We start from the raw sequence: 26,399 nt of genomic DNA, 5'->3' as shown, positions 1-26,399 counted from the left end.
TAACCATTTAGCCATAACTCCCTATTGCACCCAGTCTCTGGTAACTTCTAATCTACTTTCTGTCTTTATGAATTTGCCTTGAATTACTCAACTTTAAAACAACTCTGCGTCTGTGTGTGTGTGTGTGTGTGTGTGTGTGTGCACATTTAGATACCACTGTGTTACCCAGGCTGGACTTGGACGCCTGGGCTCACGCGGTCCTCTCACCTCAGCCTCCCAAGTAGCTGGGACTACAGGCACCCATCACATGCTCAGCTTAAAATGACTACATATTTTTAATTTTTCCACTTGAATGAGAAAATTTAATATGGTAAAGGTTTACTATTGTCATTTAGGAGAAATATAATACCATGAATAGTGGTGTGTGCATATATACAAATATCTGTGAAGTGTCACAAAGAACCAAGTCACTAATATCAGTAAGTTTACAAGATATCTTATTCAGAAAAGATAATTGAAGCCAGGCATGGTGGATCACACCTATTATCCTCGCAGTTTGGGAGGCCAAGGCAGGAGGATTGCTGGAGTTTAGGAGTTCAAGACCAGCCTGTGCAACATAGGAAGACCTCATCTGTACTAAAAAAAAAAAAAATTAGCCTAGGCCAAGCGTGGTGGCTCAAGCCTGTAATCCCAGCACTTTGGGAGGCCGAGGCAGGTAGATCACAAGGTCGGGAGTTCAAGACCAGCCTGGCCAAGATGGTGAAACCTCATCGTTACTAAAATACAAATATTAGCCGGGTGCAATGGTGGGTGCCTGTAATCCCAGCTACTTGGGAGACTGAGGCAGGAGAATCACCTGAACCTGGGAGGTGGAGGTTGCAGTGAGCCTAGATCGCACCACTGCACTCCAGCCTGGGTGACAGTGAGACTCCGTCTCAAAAAAAAAAAAAAAGCCAAACGCAGGGGGTGCGCCTGTATTCCCAGTCACTTGGGAGGCTTAGGTGAGAGGATAGCTTAAGCGTGTGAGGTGGAGGTTGCAGTGAGCTAGGATCACGCCACTGCACTCCAGCCTGGGTGACAGTGAGACCCGATCTCAAAAAAAAAAAAGAAACAAAGGTAATTGAAACCTTTCACATAGAAAAGCTGGGATTTCGTTATATTCTCTAAAGAGATGATATATGGGGAAATATGAAAATAGGTAGATAATTATGAAATCAGTTGGGGAAATCTGGAGAATCATTTTCTGTACATTATTTTAGATAAAAGTGTACCTTAATTATCTCCAAAAAATAATTGATCTGTTTTTTAGTATTTCTTCAGATTGTCTTTCTTTGGTTTCACAATTCTATAACTGGAGAGGTTTCCCTTTATAAAGCTCTACATACATTGCTATCACATTTTCACCTTAAACTTATTCCCTCATATCCTATCTTCACCAGAGATAGTGAATAGCTTCACTAATGTACACAAATTTTTCCTATCTATGATTCAGGAATTAGAGGATTTTTACAGTTAATGGGTTCGTTTAACATTTGTTAAATTGTATTCTGTTGTGCCTTTTTTTTTTAACTGAAGAAGTGTGATGTGTTGATAACTTAAAAAAAATTTAATATTTTATTGCCTCTTTAATTTACTTATTATAATAGAGACAGTCTCCAATTCCTGGCCTCAAGTGACTCTCCCACCTAGGCTTCCCAGAGTGCTAGGATTACAAGCAAGAGCCACTGTGCTAGCTTATAATAAGTCTTATTCCAGTCTAAAATGAGAGGATTCTGTCTTGTCCTCCCCAGTTCCGTATTTGTGTGTTCCTTCTCCGCCAGTGAGGTACTCTGGCTCCCCAAGAGTGTTTTATATATTTTCTCATTTGCTTAATGCTGCAACAAAGACAAAATCATACAAAAATGCTGCTCCAATGTTATTACAAACAATAGACTTTTAAGGTAGAGCTCAAGAAATTTTTGCATTTCTCTTTATTTTCCAGTGAAAGGTATATACCTCAAATACTGCGTTCAGAAATTATTTGGATTAGTTATTTTCCTTGTTCTATATGGCTATGTTATTTATTCAGAAATCCTTACATTTATTTGTTTCTTCAGGTATTCAACTTTAGGTTTTCCCCATTCTTTTTTTTTTTTTTTTTTAAGACAGAGCTTCACTCTTGTCACCCAGGCTGGACTGCAATGGCACAATCTCAGCTCACTGCAACCTCTGCCTCCCAGGTTCAAGTGATTCTCCTGCCTCAGCCTCCCAAGTAGCTGGGATTACAGACACATGCCACCACACCCGGCTAATTTTTGTATTTTTTAGTAGAGACGCAGTTTCACCATGTTGGCCAGGCTGGTCTCCAACTAATAACCTGAAGTGATCGGCCCACCTCAACCTCCCAAAGTGCTGGGAATACAGGCATGAGCCACCGCGCCCAGCCTCCATTCTTTTCCTTTCTTTTCTTTTTTCTTTTCTTTTCTTTTCCTGTCCTGTCCTGTCCCGTCCCGTCCCGTCCCGTCCCCTCCCCTCCCCTCGTCCCGTCTCCCCTCCCCTCGTCCCGTCTCCCCTTCCCTCGTCCCGTCTCCCCTCCCCTCGTCCCGTCTCCCCTCCCCTCGTCCCGTCTCCCCTCCCCTCCCCTCGTCCCGTCTCCCCTCCCCTCGTCCCGTCTCCCCTCCCCTCGTCCCGTCTCCCCTCCCCTCGTCCCGTCTCCCCTCCCCTCCCCTCGTCCCGTCTCCCCTCCCCTCGTCCCGTCTCCCCTCCCCTCGTCCCGTCTCCCCTCCCCTCGTCCCGTCTCCCCTCCCCTCGTCTCGTCTCCCCTCCCCTCCCCTCCCCTTCCTTTTCCTTTTCCTTTTCCTTTTCTTTCTTTCTTTTTTTTTTTTCTGAGACAGTGTCTCACTTCGTTGCCCAGGCTGGAGTGCAATGGTGTGATCACAGCTTACTGCAGCCCTCACTTAGTGGGCTCAGGTGATCCTCCCATCTCAGACTCCGAAGTAACTGGGACTACAGGCACATGCCACCACACTCAGGTAGTTTTTGTAGAGACAAGGTTTCACCATGTTGCCCAGGCTGGTCTTGAACTCCTTGGCTCAAGCAATCTGCCCACCTCAGCCTTGCAAAGTGCTTGGGATTACAGGTATCAGCCACTGCATCTGACGTTCCTGTTCTTTTAAATTAAAAAAAAAAATTAATTATATCATTTACTCTTAAATGTTCTTAAATAAAAACTATACAAAAATATGTAATCAATGAAATGTCATTCCCTCTTCTGTCTCTTCTACTCTCTCACTCATCTTCTTTAGATAAGTAGTTTTTTTCATTTCTGGTTATCATTCCTCTAGAGGGTTTGTTTGTTTGTTTTGCTTTTTGGTTTTCATTCTGTGTGTGTGCGAAAATATGTATATCTTCATATGTAATTATACTTATTTCTTTCAGAAAAGATAGCTACTCTATGTACTTTTTTATAGTTTTGATTTGTTTGATTTTTGGCTAATATATCCTGGATATATTTTTATCAGTTCATAGATATCTTCATTTTTTTTTTTTACAGCTACATAATTTGTGATGTACAGTCTGTGGGTGTCCATAGTTTAACCTACTAATGTAAGAGCATTTATGTGTTTTTCCTGTGTTTTGCAATTACAAATAGTGCTGCAATTCATCACCTTGTACATACATATTTTTACGCATTTAGAGCTGTATATTCAGGGTAAATTCCAGAAATGGAATTGTTAAATCAAAGGATAAATACTTTTGTAGTTTTGTAGTTTTGTTTGACGTTGCCAAATGATCTCTTCCCTATAGAGATCATAGCATTTTATATCCCACCAGCAATGGTTAAGTTCCTATTTCCTCACAGCCTCACCAACAGAGTAATTGTCAAACTTTAGAGTTTTTACTGGTCTAAAGGTGAGAAATGGTATCTTAGTGTAGTTTTAATTTGCATTTGCCTCATGAAAGTGAAGCTGAATGTATTTTCATATGTTTAAGAGCCAATTCATATTATTTTTCTGAATCATCTGTTTAAATTTTTTTGCCTATTTTTCTATTGGGATTTTAGAGTTTTTAATTGGTTATCTAAGAGTTCTTTATATATTAGGAATATTAGCCTATTACCTGTGTTTTATGTTGCAAGTATTTCCTCCCTGCTTATCATTTGTCTTTGGACTTTACTTACGATGTTTTTTGCCATGCAGAAGTTTTTCATTTTTATGTAACAGATTTGTCAATATTTTCTTTCAATGAATCTGGAGTTTGAGTCATATATATAAAGTCTTTCTCAATACCTAAGTTATAAAGAAATTAATATATGTTTTCTTTCACTCTTTGTATCATTTCATACTTTACATTTAGAACTTAGGTCTACTTGGGGTGTACGCATATGTTTGGTGTGCAGAATTGATCCAGATATATCATTTTCCAAATAGCTATCTAGTTATCTCAACATTATTTATTAAAAAGTGCATTTTTCCTCTAGTCTTCTGAGATAACCCCTTTATTGCATATTAAATTTCTAAATCTATACTTGTCAGCTTTTAGAATCGTATTCTTCCTCACTGGTCTTCTGTCTATTCAGGGGGAGGAGTCAGGAAGCCATAACACCTCCCTTTCTCCAAAAGAATAAAGTAGATGCTGCTTATACCTGGAAAAACCTTCACTCTGGTTAGCATCACTGGCAACTGTATTTCCATGAGGATTCTAAGGCCCCAGGATTCTGTACAGGATGTGGTGTTGTTTACTTTCTATTTTAATGAAAATTGCATAGTTTTATCTTCTTTTTGTCTTTCCAAGTGGGGAGATTATGGGAAGGAAAAAGACAATATTGGCCATTGTTGAACATTGTTTATGTGGGTGAGATCCCTTGGATTTAACAATTAAAACTTCACAATTTGTGTGTTTATGTGATTGACTGGTATAAATCAGCTAAAATAAAATCCTTAAGTACATTCACGGTTGTTAACACCACTTCCTCTTCAACATTTTTGAAATGTGTACCATAAATCCTAATTGTCTCAATTGATTATAAGCAGGCTTATATTCTAAAGCAAAATTATTATTTTGTTGCAATTAGAAAACTATTCTCATGTCTTATACAAAAGTTTAGAATGTTTATATGGAAAATGAAATAATAATGCGTAATATAACATAACAATATGTACACAAAGGAAAAAAGAAGCAAAGTGTTTCTGGGATGAAAATGAGGTGAAGAATTTTCAAGTCACGCTAAAGTTTGACAACATGGTTGTATTCTTGAGCGGCTCCCAAGAGAACTATTCTAAGAGTTGTGGAACAATATTACATAGAGTTAGGATTAGTTGTTTTATAAAGGAATTTGTTGATATGATTAAAAATTATATATCCATGAGAAGTGGCCATTAGAGGGAAAAACAACATGCTATCCAAATCTGAAAGGCCATTAGCTTAAGCATCTCTAGTGTTTGGTCTTCATTATATAAATATATCAGATTATTTACTAAGAATACATAAACTATTTCTGCTAGTTTGACTAATATACTGAGTATTCCTGAGCAGAAAGAGTTCATATTCATTGACTGACCAGGCCTCTGAAAAGTTCAGCAGGACGGGGCAATTATTATTTTTTGTCTAATTGGTGAAATTGTCCCAATAAATAACTGTTGTACCTGATATGTTCTTTTATTTTTAAAATTGAGATGTTATATTTAAACTCATTTTAAAAACATTGCCTCCTTGGGTTCACTTTTAAAAGTATTTGAGATAGTACCTTCTAGAAAGAATTAGTTATTTGTGTCCTGTATAGCTACCAATTATTTTCTGTCTTAATGTGTATCACCCTTGCGTGCTTTTTTTTTTTTTTATTTGAAATGGTTCTTTGGGAGAACGAAGGTATTGCAAGGAGCTCCAGTGACCCAAATGAATTAGAAAACATTAACCAGTAAGTCAGCAGTTCTGAACATCAACCTTGACAGCTTATGAGTGAAGATAGTAGGCAGTAAGGGAGGACCAGATTTAAAGGATCAATGTATTTGACCTGACAAAATCAAGGGATGAGGCATATTGAGGTGCAGTTTAGAACCGTGAGTACTATTCTTGGAAAAGCAGGCCTAGACACACTTATAAACTGAAACCTAAGATAAAGAAAAAATTATGAAAGCAGACAGAGAAAAGTTTGCTTTACATACCAAAGAACAATAATTTGAAGGCCAACATTTTTTCATCAGGAAACATAGAGGCCAGAAAACAGTATAACATCATCTTAAAACCTGAAACAATAAATCAGTCAGTCCAGAATTTTGTGTTCAGTGGAAGTATCCTTCAGAAATGATGGCAAAATTAAGACAATTTTACAAATGGCAAACTAAGAGAAATTTGTCTCCAGCAGACCTATACTACAAGAAATGATAATGGAAGTTCTTCAACTGAGCAAGAAATGATATTAACAGAAAACTTGGATCTTCAGGAGCAAATGAAGAACATCAGAAATGGTAAATATCTGGAAAAAAATAAAAGACTGTTATCCTCTTAAGTCCTTTAAAATGACCTTTGGGTATTTAAAACAAAATTATAACATTGGAGTTTTGGAGTTTTCAGTGTATGCAGATGTAATACATATTTACATTGTTAATATACAATAAGTAATTTATACAACTACTATGAAATACATAAAACTATAACAATGTATGGTATGTGGCAAGGGGGCAGGTGATTAAAGGGACCTATATGCTTGCAAGGCGCATGTATTTTACATGAAGAGAAGAGATACAGTGTTCTGCTTGAACTCTGAAAGATCAGAGATGTATATTGTGATCCTTACAGAAATCGCTAAAAATAAAATACAAAGAGGTACAATTCATGAGCCAATAGAATTGTTAAAATGCAGTACTAAAGAGTATTTAAATTATCTTTCTAAAAAGTAGAAAAGAGGCTGGGCGTGGTAGCTCACGCCTGTAATTCCAGCACTTTGGAAGGCTGAGGCGGGTAGATCACTTGAGGTCAGGAGTTTGAGACCAGCCTGGCCAACACGGTAAAACCCCATCTCTAGTAAATATACAAAAATTAGCCAGGCATGGTGGTGCATGCCTGTAATCGCGGCTACTTGGGAGGCTGAGGCAGGAGAATCACTTGAACCCGGGAGGCGGAGGTTGCAGTGAGCCGAGGTCATACCACTGCACTCCAGCCTGGGCGACAGAGCAAGACTCGATCTCAAGAAAAAAAAACAGGAAAGAAAGAACAACAGGAACTACTGCAACAACACATAGAGATAATAGAGCCAAGTAATAAAATTATTAAATGAAATTCAGTGATAACAATAATCACATTAAATATTAAGCGTCTAAATACTAAAATTTAAAGGTAGGTTGTTAGAGCAGATACAAAAGAAAGAACAAACTATACTTCCTACAAGAGATTTATCTTAGGCCTAAAAATACAAATATATTGAAAGTAAATGAATAGACAAAACTATACCAGGTAAACAGCATAAAAAGAAGAAACAGCTATATTAACATCAGATGAAATCGGTTTTAAGACTGGGTATTATCAGAGGTAAAGAGTGATATTTCATAATGATAAAAGGCACAATCTGAGAAAACATAATCACAAATGCCTGTGTAGCAGCAACTTAAACATACATGAAGCAAAACTTGAGATCATGGTGGAAGATTTTAACACCCCCTTCTCAGTAATTGATAGAACAACTAAAAAAAAAAAATCTATAAAGACATAGAAGATTTGAACCGATTTGATCTAATGGATACATTTGGAATACTATACCTAAATAACTGCCAAATACATATTTTTTTATGTTCACATGGTGTATTCTCAAAGAGAGACCATGTGATAGACAATAAAACAAAACAACAAATTTAAAAGGAATGAAATTATGCAGTTTGTTCTCTTACCACAACAGAATTAAAATTCAATGACAATAAGATAGGAAAATACCAAATATTTTGAAACTTAACACCCCCCTAAATAAAAAATAGGACAAAGAAGAAATCAAAAAGGAAATTAGAAAATACTTTGAAGGGGATGATAATGAAAATACAACAGGTCAAAACTTGAAGAATGTAGATAAAGCAGTGCTTACAGGGTGACATAACTTCAATTTCTTTTTTTTTTTTGAGACGGAATCTCTTGCTCTGTTGCCCAGATTGGAATGAAGTGGCATGATCTCAGCTCACTGCAACCTCTGCCTCCCAGGTTCAAGCAATTCTCCTGCCTCAGCCTCCCGAGTAGCCTGAATCACAGGCATGCACCACCATGCCCAGCTAATTTTTGTATTTTAGTGGAGATGGGGTTTCGCCATGTTGTCCAGGCTGGTCTCAAATTCCTGATCTCAAGTGATCAGCCTGCCTCGGCCTCCCAAAGTGCTGGGATTACTGGCGTGAGCCCATTTCAGTTTCTTAAATTAGAAAACAAAGCTCTAAAATTAATGACCTGAGATTTTAAGAAGCTAGACTAGGAAAAGCAAATTGAACCTAAACTAAGTAGAAGGAAGAAGGAATAAAGATATAGAAGGAGGAAGGAATAAAGATAAGAACAGAAATCCACCACCCAAAAAACAGATGAGAGAAAACTGACAAAACCAATATCTGATTATTTGAAAAGAAAAACAAAATAAACATGTACCTACCTAAATGATTGAGATAAAAGAGAAAGCAGTAGACAAAATTAAACATGTATTCATGATATAAACTCAGTAAACCAGGAATGATAGGGAACTTCTTAACCTGAAAAGGAGTATATACTGGAAAACCCCCAATTAACATCATACATAGCAGTGAAAGATGGAATATATTACCCCGACGATTAGAAACATGGAAAGAATGATCTCTTTCATCATTTATATTTAACATTGTAACAAATGCTCTAGACATTGCATTAGGGCAAAAGAATAACAGCAATAATGTGTATAAAGATCCTAAAGGACAAAGTAAACTGTCCCTCTGCAAAAGCAACTACTAGAACAAATGAATGAATTAACAATGTTAAAGAATATAATGTTAATATAAAATGAGTTGAATATTTTATATACTAGTAGCAAACAATTGGTATTTTTTAAAAATTTCATCAAAAGAATAATACTTAGGAATAAATATAACAAAATACATCTACAATCTCTACCCATTAAACTATAAAACACTGATGAGAGAATTTTTAAATGACTGAATTTAACAGATATACCATGTTGATGAATTACAACACTCAAGATTGTTGACATGTTACTTCTAATGAAATTGATTAATAAAACTAATATAATTTCAATTAAAATTTCAGTAGACCATTTTGAGAGAACATGAAAAGCTGATGGTAAAATCAATTTGAAAATGCATAAAAACAAACAAGCAATAATAGACAATGTAGTTTTTAAAATGATAAAATTGGAGAACCTATCCAGATTTCAAGACTTCAAGTTATAACTCTTTGTTATTGGCAAAATGAAAAGCCCGTGGACCAATGGAACAGAATCAAATCTTAAAATAGGCCTGGGACACACATATATAATTAACTGATTTTCACCAAGCATGCTAAGGTAATTTAGTGAGGGAATGGAGAGTCTTTTATTTATTTATTTATTTATTTATTTATTTTTGAGACAGAGTCACACTCTGTCACCCAGGCTGCAGTGCAGTGGCACAATCTTACCTCACTGCAACCTCCACCACCTGGGTTCAAGCGATTCTCGTGCCTCAGACTCCTGAGTAGCTTGAATTACAGGCATGTGCCACCATGCCTGGCTAATTTTTGCGTTTTTAGTAGAGACAAGGTTTCACCATGTTGGCCAGGCTGGTCTCAAACTCCTGGCCTCAAGTGATCCACCTGCCTTGGCCTTCCAAAGTGCTGGGATTATGGGTGTTAGCCACCATGCCTGGCTGGAGAGTCCTTTCAATAAAATGTTGATATAATTGACTGCCAAAATGGGGGAGAAATTATTAATCCTATCTTATATTGAAGAAAAAAAACCTCAAAATTAACTATAAACTTAAATCTAAAGCCTCACACTGTAAATAGCTGAGAAAAAAATAAAAAAAAAAAAAACAGGAGAAAAATCTTTGCAATCTAGAAATGGGAAAATTATTCTTAGTTTTTTTTTTTTATTATACTTTAAGTTATGGGATACATATGCAGAACGTGCAGGTTTGTTACATAGGTATATATGTGCCATGGTGGTTTGCTGCACCCATCAACCTGTCATCTAGGTTTTAAGCCCCACGTGCATTAGGTATTTCTCCTAATGCTATCCTTCCCCTTGCCCCCCACCCCCCAACAGGCCCTGGTGTGTGATGTTCCCCTCTCTGTGTCCATGTGTGTTTTGTTTTGTTTTGTTTTGTTTTCTTCAGATGGAGTCTTAGCTCTGTTGCTGAGGCTGGAGTGCAGTGGCCTGATCTTGGCTCACTGCAACCTCCGCCTCCTGAATTCAAGCAATTCTCCTGCCTCTGCCTCCTGAGTAGCTGGGATTAAAGGCATGTGCCACCACACCCAGCTAATTTGTGTGTTTTAGTAGAGACGGGGTTTCGTTGTGTTGGCCAGGCTGGTCTCGAACTCCTGACATCAAGTGATCCACCCACTTTTCCTCCTAAATGCTGGGATTACCATGCCTGGCCTGTTCTTAGAATTTTAAAAGTATGAATCAGCTGGGCATGGTGGCGCATGCCTGTAATCCCAGCACTTTGGAGGCTGAGGTCGGTGGATCACTTGAGCCCAAGAGTTTGAGACCAGCCTGGGCAACATGGTGAAACCCCATCTTTACAAAAAATACAAAAATTTAGCTAGGCATGGTGGCGTGCACCTGTAGTCCCAGCTACTTGGAAGGCTGAGGTTGCAAGATCACCTGAGTCAGTGAGGCAGAGATTGCAGTGAGCTAAAATTGGGCCATTGCACTCTAGCCTGGGCGACAGAGCGAGACCCTGTCTCAAAAAAAAAAAAAATATGAATCATAAAAAAATATAATAAATTGGCCTTTTTTTAAAGATCAAAATTTAAAACTTTCGCTCTTTGAAAACACACTTAATAAAATGAAAATGCAGTGCATGCATGGAGGAACAATATTGTAAATATATATCAAAGGACTGGGACTTGCTTGCAGAATATTAACAGAACTTTTACAACTCACTAACAAGAAGAAAGTGACCCATTTAACAAATGAACAAAAGTTTTGCCTAGGTACATCATAAAAGGATGCATGAATGTGAAAATAACCACATGAAAATATGCCCAACATCATTAGTCAACAGGGAAATGCAAATTAAAACCAAAGACACCCATTTCACACACATTACAATTGTTAAAACTAAAAAAGATGTCCATATGTGATGCTGTTTAGGATGTGCACTAACTAGAATTTGCAAACACTGATGGTGGACATGTAAAATGGTAATCCACCTTAGAAAATGGTTTGACAGTTTTTTAAAAGTTAGCAACAGGCAGCCGGGCCCGGTGGCTCACACCTGTAATCCCAGCATTTTTGGAGGCCAAGGCAAGCGGATCACGAGGTCAGGAGTTCGAGACCAGCCTGGCCAACATAGTGAAACCCCGTCTCTACCCTGTCTCTACCAAAAATACAAAAATTAGCCGATGTGGTGGCATGTGCCTGTAATACCAGCTGCTCGGGAGGCTGAGGCAGGAGAATCGCTTGAACACAGGAGGCAGAGGTTGCAGTGAGCCAAAACCAGACCATGCCATTGCATTCCAGCCTGGGTGACAAGAGTGTGACTCTGTCTCAAAAAAGAAAAAAAAAACACATTAGCAACAGGCTGTGCGTGGTGGCTTACACCTGTAATCCCAGCATTTTGGGAGGCCAAGGCGGGAGGATCATCTGAGGTCAGGAGTTCGAGACCAGCCTGACCAACATAGTGAAACTGCATCTCTACTAAAAACACAAAAAATTAGCTGGGCATGGTGGCACACACCTGTAATCCCAGCTACTTGGGAGGCTGAGGCAAGGAGAATTGCTTGAGCCTGGGAGGCGGAGGTTGCAGTGAGCTGAGATCATGCCACTGCACTCCAGCCTGGCTGACAGTGAGACTCTGTTTCAAAAAAAAAAAAAAAAAAAAAAGCAACAAAAGAAAATTAGATAAATTAGACTTTGCCAATGTTAAAACTTTTGTCCTTCTAGGGACACCATCAAAAAGGTAAAAGACCACCAACAGAATGGGAGAAATATTTGCAAATCATATATTTAATAAGAAATTTGTATCTTGAATATATAAATACCACTTACAATTCAATAAAAAGCTCATTTTAAAAAATGGACAAAGAATCAAAATACACATTTATCTAAAGAAGGTATATAAATGGTTTATAAGCACATGAAATGATGTTCAACACCATTAGACATCAGGGAAATGAAAATCAAAATGACAATAAGATACTAATTCACAACCACTAGGATGGCTGTTTAAAAACCAAAAGTAAGGGCTGGGCACAGTGGCTCACTCCTGTAATCCCAGCACTTTGGGAGGCTGAGGCAGGTGGATCATTTGAGGTCAGGAGTTCGAAGCCAGCCTGGCCAACATGGTGAAACTCCATGTCTACTAAAAATACAAAAAAAAAAAATTAGCTGGGCATGGTGGTGGGCACCTGTAATCTCAGCTACTCGGGAGGCTGAGGCAGGAGAATCACTTGAGCCCGGGAAGCAGAGGTTGCAGTGAGCAGAGATCACGCCATTGCACTCCAGCCTGGGCGACAGCAGGACTTCATCTCAAAAACAAAACAAAGCAAAACAAACAAAAGTAAGAAACAAGAATCAGTGAGAATGTGGAAATATTGGAACCTCTCATATGGTGCTGGCAGGTATGTAAAGTGGTTCAGCCACTGTGTGGAAAGCAGCTTGGCAGTACATGAAAAAGTTAAACGTAGAAATACCATATAACCAAACAATTCTACATTTAGGTATATACCTTAAATAATTAAAAACAGATACCCAAACAAATACTTGTGCATGAATGTTTATAGTAGTACTATATACAATTGCCAAAAGGTGGAAAGAACTAAATGTCCATCAACAGATCAATAAGCAAATTGTGGTATAATCTATCCAATGGAATATTATTTTTGGTCAACAAAAAGGAATAGTGGTGCATGCTACAGTGCAGATGAGCCTTGATAACATGCCAAGTGAAAGCAACCAAATACACAAGGCCACATGTTGTATGATTCCATTTGTATGCAATATCCAGAATAGGTAAATCCAGAGACAGACAGTAGATTGGTGGTTGCCAGTGGCCAGGGGAAAGAGGAAATAAGGGAATACCTGTCTCATGGGCATGGGTTATTTTGGGTGGGGGGTGGTCAGGGAGTAATGAAAATGTTTTGCAATTACATAAGATTGTTGGCCAGGCACCGTGGCTTACTCCTGTAGTCCTAGCACTTTGGGAGGTGGAGACAGGAGTATCGCTTGAGCCCAAGAGTTCAAGACCAACCTTAGCAATATACTGAGACCTTGTCTCAATTAAAAAAAAAGATGATGGTTTTACAACATTGTGAATGTACTAAATATCACTGAATTGTTCCTTTTAAAATGGTTAATTTTATATTATGGGAATTTACACAATAAAACACACATACAAACATACACTCACACATTGAGATATCACTACACATCAAATAGATGGAATAAAACTTTTAAAACTGACTGCACTGGGTTTTGACATGGTTATAGAGGAATTAGAACCCTATGTGTGGGAATATAAAATTGTAAAACTACTTAGGAAAACAGTTTGGCTTTAAAAAGCTTAAAAAGCTAAACAAAAACCAACCACATGATTCATTCACTCTTTTCTTGGGAATTTGCCCAAGAAAAAAAGAGGATATGGCCATACAGACTCTTGAACTAGAATATACCTAACAGCTTTATTTGTAATAGCCCCCAAATTGGAAACATCTGAAATGTCCACCAACAGGTTAATGAATAAAGAAACCGTGGTATATCCATACAATGGCATACTACTCAGCCATATAGAAAGATGAACTATTCACACATTACAATATGGCTGAAGCTCAAAGTAATTTTTCTAAGTGAAGTAACCCACACAAAAAGGGAATACATACTATATGATTTCATTTATATAAAACTCTAAACAAAATAGACAAATCTCTAGTGGCAAGAAATAGATTGTTAGTTGCCTGGGGACAGGAAGAAGGGGAGTAGGGAGAGAGAAAGGATTACAAAAGGGATAAAAAAACTTTTTGGAGTGATGGATATATTCACTATCTTGATTATGGTACTGTTTCACAAGTATATTCATAAGTCAAAATTTATCAAATTGTACACTGTACATATGTGTATTTTGTATATCAATTATACTTTAATAATGCTATTTTTAAAATAAAAATATTGGTGGCCAGGCTCAGTGGCTCACACCTGTAATCCTAGCACTTTGGGAGGCCGAGGCGGGTGGATCACTTGAGGTCAGGAATTCAAGACCAGGCTGACCAACATGGTAAAACCCCATGTCTGCTAAAAATATAAAAATTAGCTGGGCATGGAGGTGCATGACTGTAATCCCAGCTACTCAGGAGGCTGAGGCGGGAGAATTGTTTGAATATGGAAGGTGGAGGTTGCAGTGAGCTGAAATTGTGCCAGCCTGGGCAACAGAGTGAGACTCTGTCTCAAAAAATATATATATATTGATGAGGATATGGAGTAATTGGAACCCTTGTACACTGCTTATGGGAGAGAAAAATGTGTAGTTGCTTTTCACAGTTTGGCAGTTCCTTAAAAAGTTAAACATAGAGTTACCATTAAATCCATCACATCTACAACTAGGTATATGCTCAAGAGAAATGAAAACATATGTCCACAGAAGAAGTCACAGATTAATGTTCATGCAGCATCATAATGGCCAAAAGATGGAAACAACCCAAATTATTTTAAATGAAGAAAGGATAAACAAAATGTTATGTATCTATACAGTGGAATATTATTTATCCATAAAAAGGAATGAAGTACTGATTCATGGTACAAGATGGTTGACTCTCCAAAACATTATGCTAAGTGAAATAAGCCAAAAATGAAAGGATAGATGTATAATTTCACTTGTTTGTGATATATATGATACCTCATAGAGGCAAATTAATAGAGACAAAGTAGAATAGAGCTTACCAAATACTATGGGGAGAAAGGAATGGGGAGTTATTGTTTAATGGGTTTAGAGTTCCTGTTTGGCATGATGAAAAAGTTCTGGAAATGGAAAATTATGGTGGTTGCACAAAATTATGAATGTGCTTAATTCCACTGAATTGTACACTTCAAAATGGTTAAAATAGTAAATTGATGGTATATTTATTTTACCTCAATGAAAAAGTAATACATGAAATTATGATACTGTAATGAATAGAGGACTTCCAGTTATGGTAAATGGAAATAGTTGATGACTTCTCTTCACAAAAAAATAAGTATAAAAGTGGATAAATTTGTCAGAAACAACAACTTCTGTGCGCTGGAAATCAACCCAAAGCAGACAACACATTGAGAAACATTAATTCTTGAAAAACCGTTGCAGTTTTGGGTATGAATAGTGAGAGTCAATGGCCTTCTTGTCTGGAGCTGTTCCTATACCCCTACTCCAGGGAACTTAGTGGACAAGAATGGTAGTTTTACCAGCTTTTGATTGGTCATGGATACTATGACATTTGATGTCAGAGGAATACTCAGAAGTGGAGAATAAAAATTTGTGTCTTTGCCAGCTAAAATTGTCAAATTAGTTTTAAAGTGGTGGGGAAAACCCCCAGTTTTGTTAACCAAAAGTTAGTTCCACTTGGGAAACCTGGAAATGAGATCTGTATAGGGGCTCTCCACACATCCCTTGCTAACTAGCAAACTACACATGTTCAAAGAATACCCAAGAGCATCTGGCAAAAAGTAAAAAGACAAAGGACACTAAATATTTGGCTTAGACTTTTGGTAGGTTCTGCAACCGACACACAGATAATTGGCAAGTGATAGAAATCTTACTGGCTCAAGATATTTGAGCACAACCTTGAGGCTGATTGAGCCACAACCATTGGCTGACCACTGAGTAATGTTGAAACAGGCAACTTCTAGGAAGCCAGATTACAAAATAATAGTAGGAATAAAGAAACGGAACAGAAACATTAACGGAAGAAATTATACAAATTCTCTACAATCTCTTCCAGAAAATAGAAACAAAGGGAATGCTTCCTAACACATTATGTCAAGCTGGAATTATTCTAGTACCCAAACTAGACTAGACAAAGACATTACAAGAAACGGAAAGTACAGATCAAAATCTCTCATGAGTATAGGTGCAAAAATCTTCAGCTAAAGCCAGCCACAATGGCTAATACCTGTAATCCCAGCACTTTGGGAGGTCGAGGCGGGAGGATTGCTTGATCCCAGGAGTTCAAGACCAGCCCAGGAAACGTAGGGAGACCCCATCTGTTCAATACAAATAAAATTTAACTAGGTGCAGTGGCCCACGCCTGTAATCAGACCACTTTGGGAGGCCAAAGTGGGTGCATTGCCTAAGCTCAGGAGTTCAAGACCAGCCTGGGCAACATGGTAAAACTCCATCTCTACTAAAATACAAAGAATTATCCGGACTTCAGTGGTGCGTGCCTGTAGTCCCAGCTACTCAGGAGGCTGAGGCACAAGAATCACTTGAACCTGGGAGGCAGAGGTTGCAGTGAGCTGAGATCGCACCACTGCACTCCATCCTAGGCAACAGAGCAAGACTCTGTCTCCAAAAAAGTATAAATAAATAAAATAAAAATAAAATTTAGCTGGGCATGGTGGTACACGCTTGTGGTTCTGCATACTCCTGAGGCCTAGGTGAGAGGATCTCTGGAACTCAGGAGATCAAGGTTGCAGTGAACCATGATTGTGCCACTGCACTCCAGTCTGGGTGACAGAGCGAGACCCAGTCGCAGAAAAAATATTTTTTTCTACTAAATATTAGCAAATCAAATCCCACAGTGCACAAAAACAATTATATACCATGACCAACTGGTATTTATTCCAGTTATGCAAGGTTGGTTTAGCAAAGATCAACTAATGAAATTCATGACATCAACTGGCTAAAGAAATCATATGATCCTATCTATAGATGCATAAAAACAATTTGACAAAGTCCAACACCCATTTACGATAAAAATCTTTTTCAAACTGAGAATAGAAGGGAACTCCCTCAAGTTGATAAAAGACATCAACAGAGAAACTACCTCTAAAATACTTAATAATGAGAGAATAGACACTTTCCCACTAAGATCAGAAACAGGGCAGAGATGTCCACTTTCACCGCTCCCATTCGACGTCATACTGAAGTGCCTATTTTCAATAAGACAAGAAAAAGAAACAAAATGCCTGCAGATTGGGAAAGAAGAAATGAAACTATCTTTGTTTGCAGATTTAAAGAATCAACCAAAAAATCTGGAACTAATAAATACTTGTATCAAAGCTGCACAATATGAAGTGAATATACAAAATCCAGTTGCTTTCTTATATTCCAGCAATGAGCAATTTGAATTTGACATTAAAGAAACAATACCTTTTACATTACCACCAAACCCTGGAAGTACTTAGATATAAATCTGACAAAGTATGTACCAGAACTATATGAGAAAAACTATAAAACTCTGACAAAAGAAATCAAAGATCTAAGTAAATTGTGAGATATTCCATGTACATGGATAGGAAGAGTCTATTATGTCAATATGTCAGTACTTTCCAACTTGATTTATAGATTTAACAGAATCTCAATCAAAGTCATTGCCAATTATTTTGGGGACATCAACAAGCTGATTCTGAAGTTTATACATAAAGACAAAAGATGCAGAATAGCCAACACAATATTGAAGAACAAAGTTAGAGGGCTGACACTCCCCAATTTCATGGTTTACTGTAAAGCTACAGTAATCAACACAGTGTGGTACTGATAAAAGAGAGGACAAATTGATACAGAACACAGAAATAGACCTACGCAAAGAATAGTCAATGGATCTTTGACAAAAGAGCAAAGGCAATTGAATGTAGAAAGGATAGTCCTTTCAATAAATGGTGCTGGAACTGGACATCTACATGCAAAAAAATGAATCTAAACATAGGCCTTACAGCTTCCAGAAAAATTAATTAAGCATGGATACACCTAAATGTAAAACTGCAAAACTGTAAAACTCCTGGATGATAACACTGGAGAAAGTCTAAGTGACCTAGAGTTTGCAGGGAATTTTTAGATACAATACCAAAAGCATATACTCCATAAAAGAAAAAAATTGTTAAGTTGTACAAGATTAAAATTTAAAACTTCTCTGCAAAAGACACCATTAAGAGAATGAAAAAACAAGCCACAGAGTGGGAGAAAATATTTGCAAAATACGTATCTGATGACTGTTATTCAAACATGCAGAGAACTATTTAAAATTCAAAAATAAGAAAACAGACAACCTGATTAAAAAATGAGCAAAGGATCTAAACATATAAAGAAAAGATACATATGGCGAATAAGCATATGAAAAGATGCTCAGCATCATATGCCATTAGGGAATTGTTAATTAAAATGAGAGTGTTACATCCAGACAATGGAATATTACTCAGTACTAAAAAGAAATGACCTATTAAGAAATGAAAAGACATGGAGAAACCTTAAACACATATTGCCAAGTGAAAGAATCCAATCTGAAAAGGTTACATACTGTTTAATTCCAACTATATGACATTCTGCAAAAGGTAAATCTATGGAGACAATAAAAAGAGCAGTGGTCGTCCAGGGGTTCAGGGTGAGGTAGGGAGAGAGGGATAAATGGGTGTAACACATAATTTTTAGAATCGTGAAACTATCCTGTATGATACAATAATGGTAGATACATGTCATTATACATCTGTCAGAGCTCATGCAAAGCAACAGAAAGCATACCCACTAATGTAATCTGTAACTTTAGTTAATAATGTATCAGTATTGGCTCATCGGTTGTGGCCAGTGTACCACAGTAATTCAAGATATTAATAACTGGGGAAGAGATTTGAGGGTTTATATGGGAACTCTCTGTACTTGCAACTTATTTTTCTGTAAAACTACAATTGTTTTAAAAAGTATATTAATTTTTAAAAGAATAATCAGAGACATCAGTAGCTATACACTGCATGAGAAACAAATTCTGAACTTTAAGTCCAAGCAAGTTACTAAAAATAAATAAACAAAACTTTCAGGAAAATAAAACAGAATTTAGAGTTGCTACATGCTCTCTAAAAGTCAAAACTACTAGATATGCAAAGATGAGACATGCTCTGGAAATAAAACAATCACTAAAAATTGAATCTGAGTGGGCCCAGATGTTAGATTTTGCAAAGGACCTCAACACAGCTATTAAAAATATGTTGAAAAATTTTTTAAAACTTACATTCAAAGAAGTAATGGGAAACATAATAGCAGTGACTCAACATAAAGGGGGACTCTAAATAGATAAATAGAATCTATAGAAAAGGAACCAAATAGAAATTCTAGAGCTTAAAAGTAAGATAACTGAAATGAAAAATTTACTTGATGGACTTAGCAGCAAATTGAAACACTCAGTAAACTTGAAGATCATTAAAAATTACCCAATGAGATCATTAGAAATTATCCAATGCAGTGTCAGGTAACCAGTATACATGTAATGGGCATCCCAGTATGAGGGTGAGGGGGGAAAAAATAATTGAAGAAATTAATTAATGAACACCTCCCAGTTTTGATAGAAACTCGAGATTCAAGAAGCTCAACAAATCCCATAAAGGAAAAACACTAAAGGACCACACCTGGAAACATTATCGTGAAAGTGCTGACAGCTAAAGTCAAAAAGAAACTCTTGAAAGAAGCAAGAAAAATCAGCTGTTTTCAGAAACAGTGATCTCCAGAAGACAATACAATGGTATATTTAAAGTCCTGGAGGTGGGTTTATGGAGTGAACTGACAACAAAGAATACTATATATCACAAAATTAGCCTTCAGAAATGAAGGCGAAATAAAGATGTTTCCAAGAAAATAAAAACTGGGAGATTTTTGCATTTTTAGCAGAGACAGGGTTTTGCCATGTTTGCCAGGACGGTCTCAAACTCCTAACCTCAGGTAATCCACCCACCTCAGCCTCTTTCTTCACTTTTAATGTGACTATAGTGCATGTTTAAGTTATTTTGTTATTTTCCATTAGCCAGTTCCTTACACTGTACTAATTGCCTTTGAATTCATGTTATCATTTTATTTAATTCCTCTCTTTGACTTTCCTGTTGCATCTTCTTTGAAATAACCAAGCACATGAAAAGTGAGTATTTTCCTCAGAGGAAACTACTTACAGAATATATGCTATTTTACATGTCTTTTTACCTTTTATCTCGGCTCACTATAGCTTCCGCCTCCCAGGCTCAAGCGATTCTCCTGCCTCAGCCTCCCAAGTACAGGCATGCATCACCATGCCCAGCTAATTTTTGTATTTTTTTGTGGAGATGGGGTTTTACCATGTTGCCCAGGCTGGTCTTGAAGCCCTGAGCTCAAGTGATCCACCTCCCAAAGTGCTGGAATTACAGGTGTGAGCCACCATGCCCGGCCTGTAGTTTATTTTCAAAACACTCTTCTTTTCTTTTCTTTCTTTTTTTTCCTACATACTTAGTAAGTTCTTCTGGCATTTTTTTCAATAGAGAGCATTGAAGAAGAAAACTTATACTTCCTCACTTTCATATTAAACTGCTAGCAAATTGTGCTCTTAGTGCTAACTTAGAAGGCAGGTTTCTACCTCTCTCTGCAATACTTGTTGACATTTATCTTAAATGGAGCTTGTTGACCCTTCTTGGGGTTTCTTTGTCTTGGGTTCTCTGTCTAAATTAGTCAGATCTCAGTTCACAGTGCTTTGATAATATGTGATATATTCAAGCCTATCTTTCCATCCTTTGTCTACTACCAACATATATCGTATATTTCAACCCTGTGCTCCTGCTTCTTTATGTGTTACATGCTGGAAGTTGTAAACTCTGTAGATATAACAGAGAAAAGAGGCTATGGTGGAATCTTTGGCAGGCTTCTCATTCTGGTTTCCTCAGAATATTACTCCGTGCAGTTGGGAAACGGCTGTCTTTTTATTGATCAATATATTACAACATGTAATGAGAGTTGAGTTCTTGTCCTGCCTATGTTAGTCCGAGCTTCTCTTGTTGATAGAATATATTTCTGATTGCATTCCCACTATTATAACAGGAAAAATTCCACTAAGGTTTTGGCTTATTGTTGTTTAAAGCTCCTGTACTCTTTTTTGGGTGTTAACTTCCAAGTCTACTTAATGCTTTTTTATATTCCAGTGAATCTTTTAAATGTGGAAGAATTTGAGATTATCTAGTAGAATTTCCTGTTTGATGAAGATATGGTACAGAGGTTAAATTAGTATTCTATAGGCTCAACCAAATGTTGTAAGATACAAGCACATTTTCTGATTACTAGTCCATTGCCCTTGCCATTGTTTCATGATAAATCTTTTATTATTTGAGTTTGTCAATAATTCCATTAGAAGGAACACTAATATAGAAGTCAGCATATCTAGATTTTAGTGACAACCATGTCAATAATTAGCTAAATGATTTTAGAAGTCACTGAACCTTATGTGTAATTACATCATGTATCATATAAGCCAGAAGATCCAGGTTTTCTTTAGGATCTTTTTCACTTGTAAAATTCAGTTTCAAGTTGTTTTGATTTCTAGGATGCCGAGCAAAGACTATCCCAAGTTTTGTTTAGAGGTACTAGGTAACACAAAACCTATAAGATACGATTCTTTCCAACTTTTTGATATATTCTATTAAAAGAATTATAGAATATCTGGGTCAGCTGCATATGTGAGGTTGGGTATACATTTGAATAAATTCCAAAATAGTTTAATAGAATAAATGTTGTAGAAATGATTTTTGAAAAAGAATAGTAATATCACATGTTTATTGAATATTTGTTAGGTAAAATTCTTACAGAATTTTTAATAAAAAGGTGCTGTGGGAGGTTAACTAAAAAGGACACTTGGGGCCAGGTGTGGTGGCTCACGCCTGTAATCCCAGCACTTTGGGAGGCCAAGGCGGGTGGATCACTTGAGGTCAGGAGTTCAGACTAGCCTGGCCAACATGGTGAAACCCTGTCTCTACCAAAAAGTATAAAAAATTAGCCGAGTATGGTGGTGTGCACCTGTAATCCCAGCTACTTGGGAGGCTGAGGCAGGAGAATCACTTGAACCCAGGAGGCGGAGGTTGCAGTGAGTTGAGATGGCGCCCCTGAACTCCAGCCTGGGTGATAGAGTGAGACTCTACCTCAAAAAAAAATAAAAATAAAAATAAAAAAGGACATTTGGGCCAGGCACAGTGGCTCATGCCTGTAATTCCAGCACTTTAGGAGACCAAGATAGGAAAATTGCTTGAGCCTAGGAGTTTGAGACCAGCCTGGGCTACAGAGTGAGACCCCATCTCTACAAAAACAAAAAAATTAGCCAGGCATGGTGCCACACACGTGTAGTTCCAACTTCTTGGGAGCTGAGGCAGGAGGATCACTTGACCCAGGAGGTAATGGCTGTTAGTAAATCATGTTTATACCACTCAACAATGCATGAAGCCTTTGGGCAATAAAGCAAGATACTGTCTCAAAAAAAAAAAATACTTCTTGCATGTTCAACATCATTAATTATAGGGAAATGCAAATCAGAACCACAATGAGATACCACTTTGTGCCCATTAGATTGGCTGTAATCAAAATGATAGAGAGTGGCCAGGCACGGTGGCTCATGCCTGTAATCTCAGCACTTTAGGAAGCTGAGGTGGGTGGATCACCTGAGGTCAGGAGTTTGAGACCAGTCTGGCCAACATGATGAAACTCTGTCTCTATTAAAAATACAAAATTAGCCAGGTGTTGTGGCGCACGCCTATAATCCCAGCTATATGGGAGGGTGAGGCAGGAGAATCACTTGAATCTGGGAGGTGGAGGTTGCAGTGAGCCAAGATCATGCCATTGCACTCCAGCCTGGGCAACAAGAGCAAAACTCCATCTCAAAAAAAAAAAGAGAGAGTAACAAGTGATGGTAAAGATGGAGAGAAATTAGCATCCCTGTACATTGCTGGGGAGAAAGTAAAATTGTATAGCCAGTTTGGAAAGCAGTCTGTCAGTTACTCAGAAAATTATAGTTATTATATGACTCAGCAGTTTTACTTCTAGGTATATACCCAAAAGAGTGGAATAAATACATTTTCACAGAAAAATGTGTATATGAATGTTTATAGCAGTATTATTCATAGTAGCTCAAAATTTGAAACAATTTAAATATTCACTAATAGATGAATGGAAAAATAAAATGTGATCTATTCATATAATGAAATATTATTCAGCAATGAAACAGAATGAGGTACCAATACATGCTACAATATGGATCAACTCTGAAAACTTACACTATGTGAAAGGAGCTAGTCACAAAAGACCACATATTTTATGGCTCCATTTATATAAAATATGTGGAATAGGCAAATTCCACATATTTTTCAGGAACTGGGGGAAGAGGGGAGTCAGTAATGATGGGTAATGGGTGTGGGGTATCTTTTGTGGGTGATGAAAATCTGTAGTGATGATTGTACAAATTTGTGACTAAAAAGTACTAAATTATATATTTTAAAGGGGTAAGTTTTATGGTAAATTAATTATATTTCAATAATGTTTTAAAACCTCAAAAAATTATATCTTCCTAGCAATCCTGACATAGCTGACTCCATGAATGTACCCTTGAAAACATAATAAATGAAAACCTACATTACTGCCAAAGATTAAGATTGGCAGAAAAGTGATTATGAGAATATACAAGGTTTTTTCACTAACACTAAGGAGAGAGCTGGGATGAGAAAAAACATAAATCACATACTTTTCCTCATAAAATAATATCAGTTCTGGTCCTTGAAAAACAGAGAAACTTTTTCTCCTTCTATTAACTCCCCTTGATTGAAATGAGGTTTGTAATAATCAGAAGGCTCTATAGCCATCTCATTACTCGTTTTTAAGATGGCCATAATACTGTACCAACCCATTTCTATTTTTTTGTATATTCACAATGTAAGAGTAATGGTAAAATAAGTGCATTGCAATTCTTGGATATATGATTCCCCACATAAGTGAGGAAAGAAAGTATCTTGATAACATTATGTGCTGGAGATTATAATCACAATTTTTTTTAAGGAATTTTAAGGCTAGTTAATAAAAGGAATTTTTATCAATTAAAAATAAACAAATAGGATCTTATATTTCTAGATGAGATGGAGTAACTGGACAAAATTTAACCTGCTACCTGAAATAAAGAATAGGAGTATGTGAAACAAGTGGCTTTTAAGACATTGGGCATTGGGCAACAAAGGACATTGTTTTCTGAGAGACATTAATCAAACAAGGTTGGCCCTATTATGGTGTCAGCTTACTGCTGTGAGAGACTTTCCAGGCTCTGCCACAGAAAAGGGGAACAGAGGTAAGCACTCAAAGACTCATGACTTGAGGAGACGTTGATGATAGTCTGTAGCGACCAAAGTCACTAGATATCACAGGGTGCAGTGCTGAAGTGGTGAGAGTCACTACAAGAACTCCAGAGATCTGCAGAAGATCCTTGTCATGTTTACAGTAGAGTGCTAATCAGTATATGAATATGAGGGAGCTACCCAAGGCTAGGGAAAGAACCACTGAAAAGGTTTAGAAGAGGGAAGAGTGTACGCAGTTCTCACAGGAATAGGAATGGTGCCTTTTGCCACCTACCAGACTAGAAAACCTCACTATTTATGGGGCATTGGGTACAATGTTTTAAAAGATCTTGCATCAACAGTGTGGAATCCTTAGCCCTAAACTTAAATGCTCCTGTGGTTCTGTCTGACATATCTTAAAAGCAAGACCTGAAAGGATTAAATCGTTTCCAATTTAACTGCAACCCAGAAAAAAAGCCCAGGAATCTTTATAGTAATGCAGACAATGTTCAGCACCTCACAAGATAAAATTCACAATATACGACACCCAGTAAAAAAACTAGCAGGCATGGAAACAAGCAAAAAAAAAAAAAAAAAAGACTAAAATTGTAAAATTGACAGATAAGGATACCAAAACTTCTTATAACTGTATTCTGTATGTAAGATAAAGCTGGAGGAAAGATCAAACATGTTAAGTAAAAAAATGAATAATATAGAAGAAATCCAAAACAAACTTCTGGTGCTGATAACTATAATGTCTGAGATGGAAAACACAGAAGATGGGATTAACTAGAGGTCATATCTTGTAGAAGAAAAGATTGGTGAATTTGAAGAAATTACAATAGAAAACATTCAAAGGAAGGCGTAAAGAGAAGAATTAATTATTAAAAAATGAATAGAACAGCACTAAGCTGTGGGACACCTTCATAAATAACAGATGTGCATCACTTGTATTCAACTAGAAATATAGCATAATATGTTTGTAATGGGACCCCTTTAAGGGAGGGAAGGCAGAAAAAAATACTTGAAGAAATCATAGCTGAGTTTTTCCAAATTTGATGATAGCTTTAAACCCAGAGACTGAAGAAACTCAAACCAAAAACCAAGAAACATGAAGAAAACTACATCAGTGTAGGTCACCATCATATTGTTCACAAATAGTAATAAGAGAAAATCTTGAAAGCAGCTTGAGGAAAAAAAAGACATATGACCTACAGCAGGGGTCCCCAACCCCTGGGCCATGGACTGGTACCAGTCCTGGTCTGTGACCTGTTAGGAACTGGGCCGCACAGCAGGAGGTGAGTGGTGGGCAAGAGAAGCTTCATCTGTATTTACAGCCACTCCCCAACACTCATACTACTGCCTGAGCTCCACCTCCTGTCAGATCAGTGGCAGCATTAGATTCTCACAGGAACACAAACCCCATTGTGAACTGTGCATATGAGGGATCTAGGTTGTGCACTCCTTATGAGAATCTAATGCCTGATGATCTGTCAGTGTCTCCCATCACCCCCAGATGGGACGATCTAGTTGCAGGAAAACAAGCTCAGGGCTCCCCTGATTCTACATTATGGTGAGCTGTATAGGCCTTGTATCCAAAATGTATAAAGAACTCTCAAAACTCAATAATAAGAAAACATATAACACAATTTTTAAAATGGCCAATGAGTTGAACAGACATTTCACCAAAAAATATAAAAGGGTGGCAAATAAACATATAAAAATGCTCAACATCATTAGTAATTAGAGAAATGCAAATTAACACCACAATCAGATAACACCACACACCTATTAGAATGACTAAAATTTAAAAAACAAACTACCCCCTCATTTTGGCTAGGGATGTGGGATATGTGGAGTACTTATTCACTGTTGGTGGGAATGTAAAATGTTATAGCCACTTTGGTAAACAGTTTGGCAGTTTTTTTAAAAAATTAAATACATACCTACCATATGATCCAGCTATTCCACTCCTTGGTATATACCCAGGAGATGTAATGACATAAGTCTGTGTAAAATTTCTTATATGAACGTTCATAGCAACATGATTTGTAAT

General features: G+C 37.2%; 1 protein-coding gene across 4 annotated transcripts in view; it reads left to right on the top strand.

Annotated features, from left to right (window-relative positions):
• BAZ2B (bromodomain adjacent to zinc finger domain 2B) overlaps positions 1 to 26,399 on the top strand; it is a 395,277-nt gene that overhangs the window by 33,702 nt on the left and 335,176 nt on the right. For all 4 annotated transcript variants that reach the window (XM_054548956.2, XM_054548959.2, XM_054548958.2 and 1 more), the window contains exon 2: positions 6,284 to 6,386. The gene's annotated coding sequence lies outside the window, so the exon portion shown is untranslated. The remainder of the gene's footprint in view (positions 1 to 6,283; positions 6,387 to 26,399) is intronic.

The sequence above is a fragment of the Pongo abelii genome, chromosome 11 (assembly GCF_028885655.2).
Source record: "Pongo abelii isolate AG06213 chromosome 11, NHGRI_mPonAbe1-v2.0_pri, whole genome shotgun sequence".
In the NCBI taxonomy this organism is placed as follows: Eukaryota; Metazoa; Chordata; class Mammalia; order Primates; family Hominidae; genus Pongo; species Pongo abelii.
This window is presented reverse-complemented; position numbering and strand designations above follow the sequence as displayed.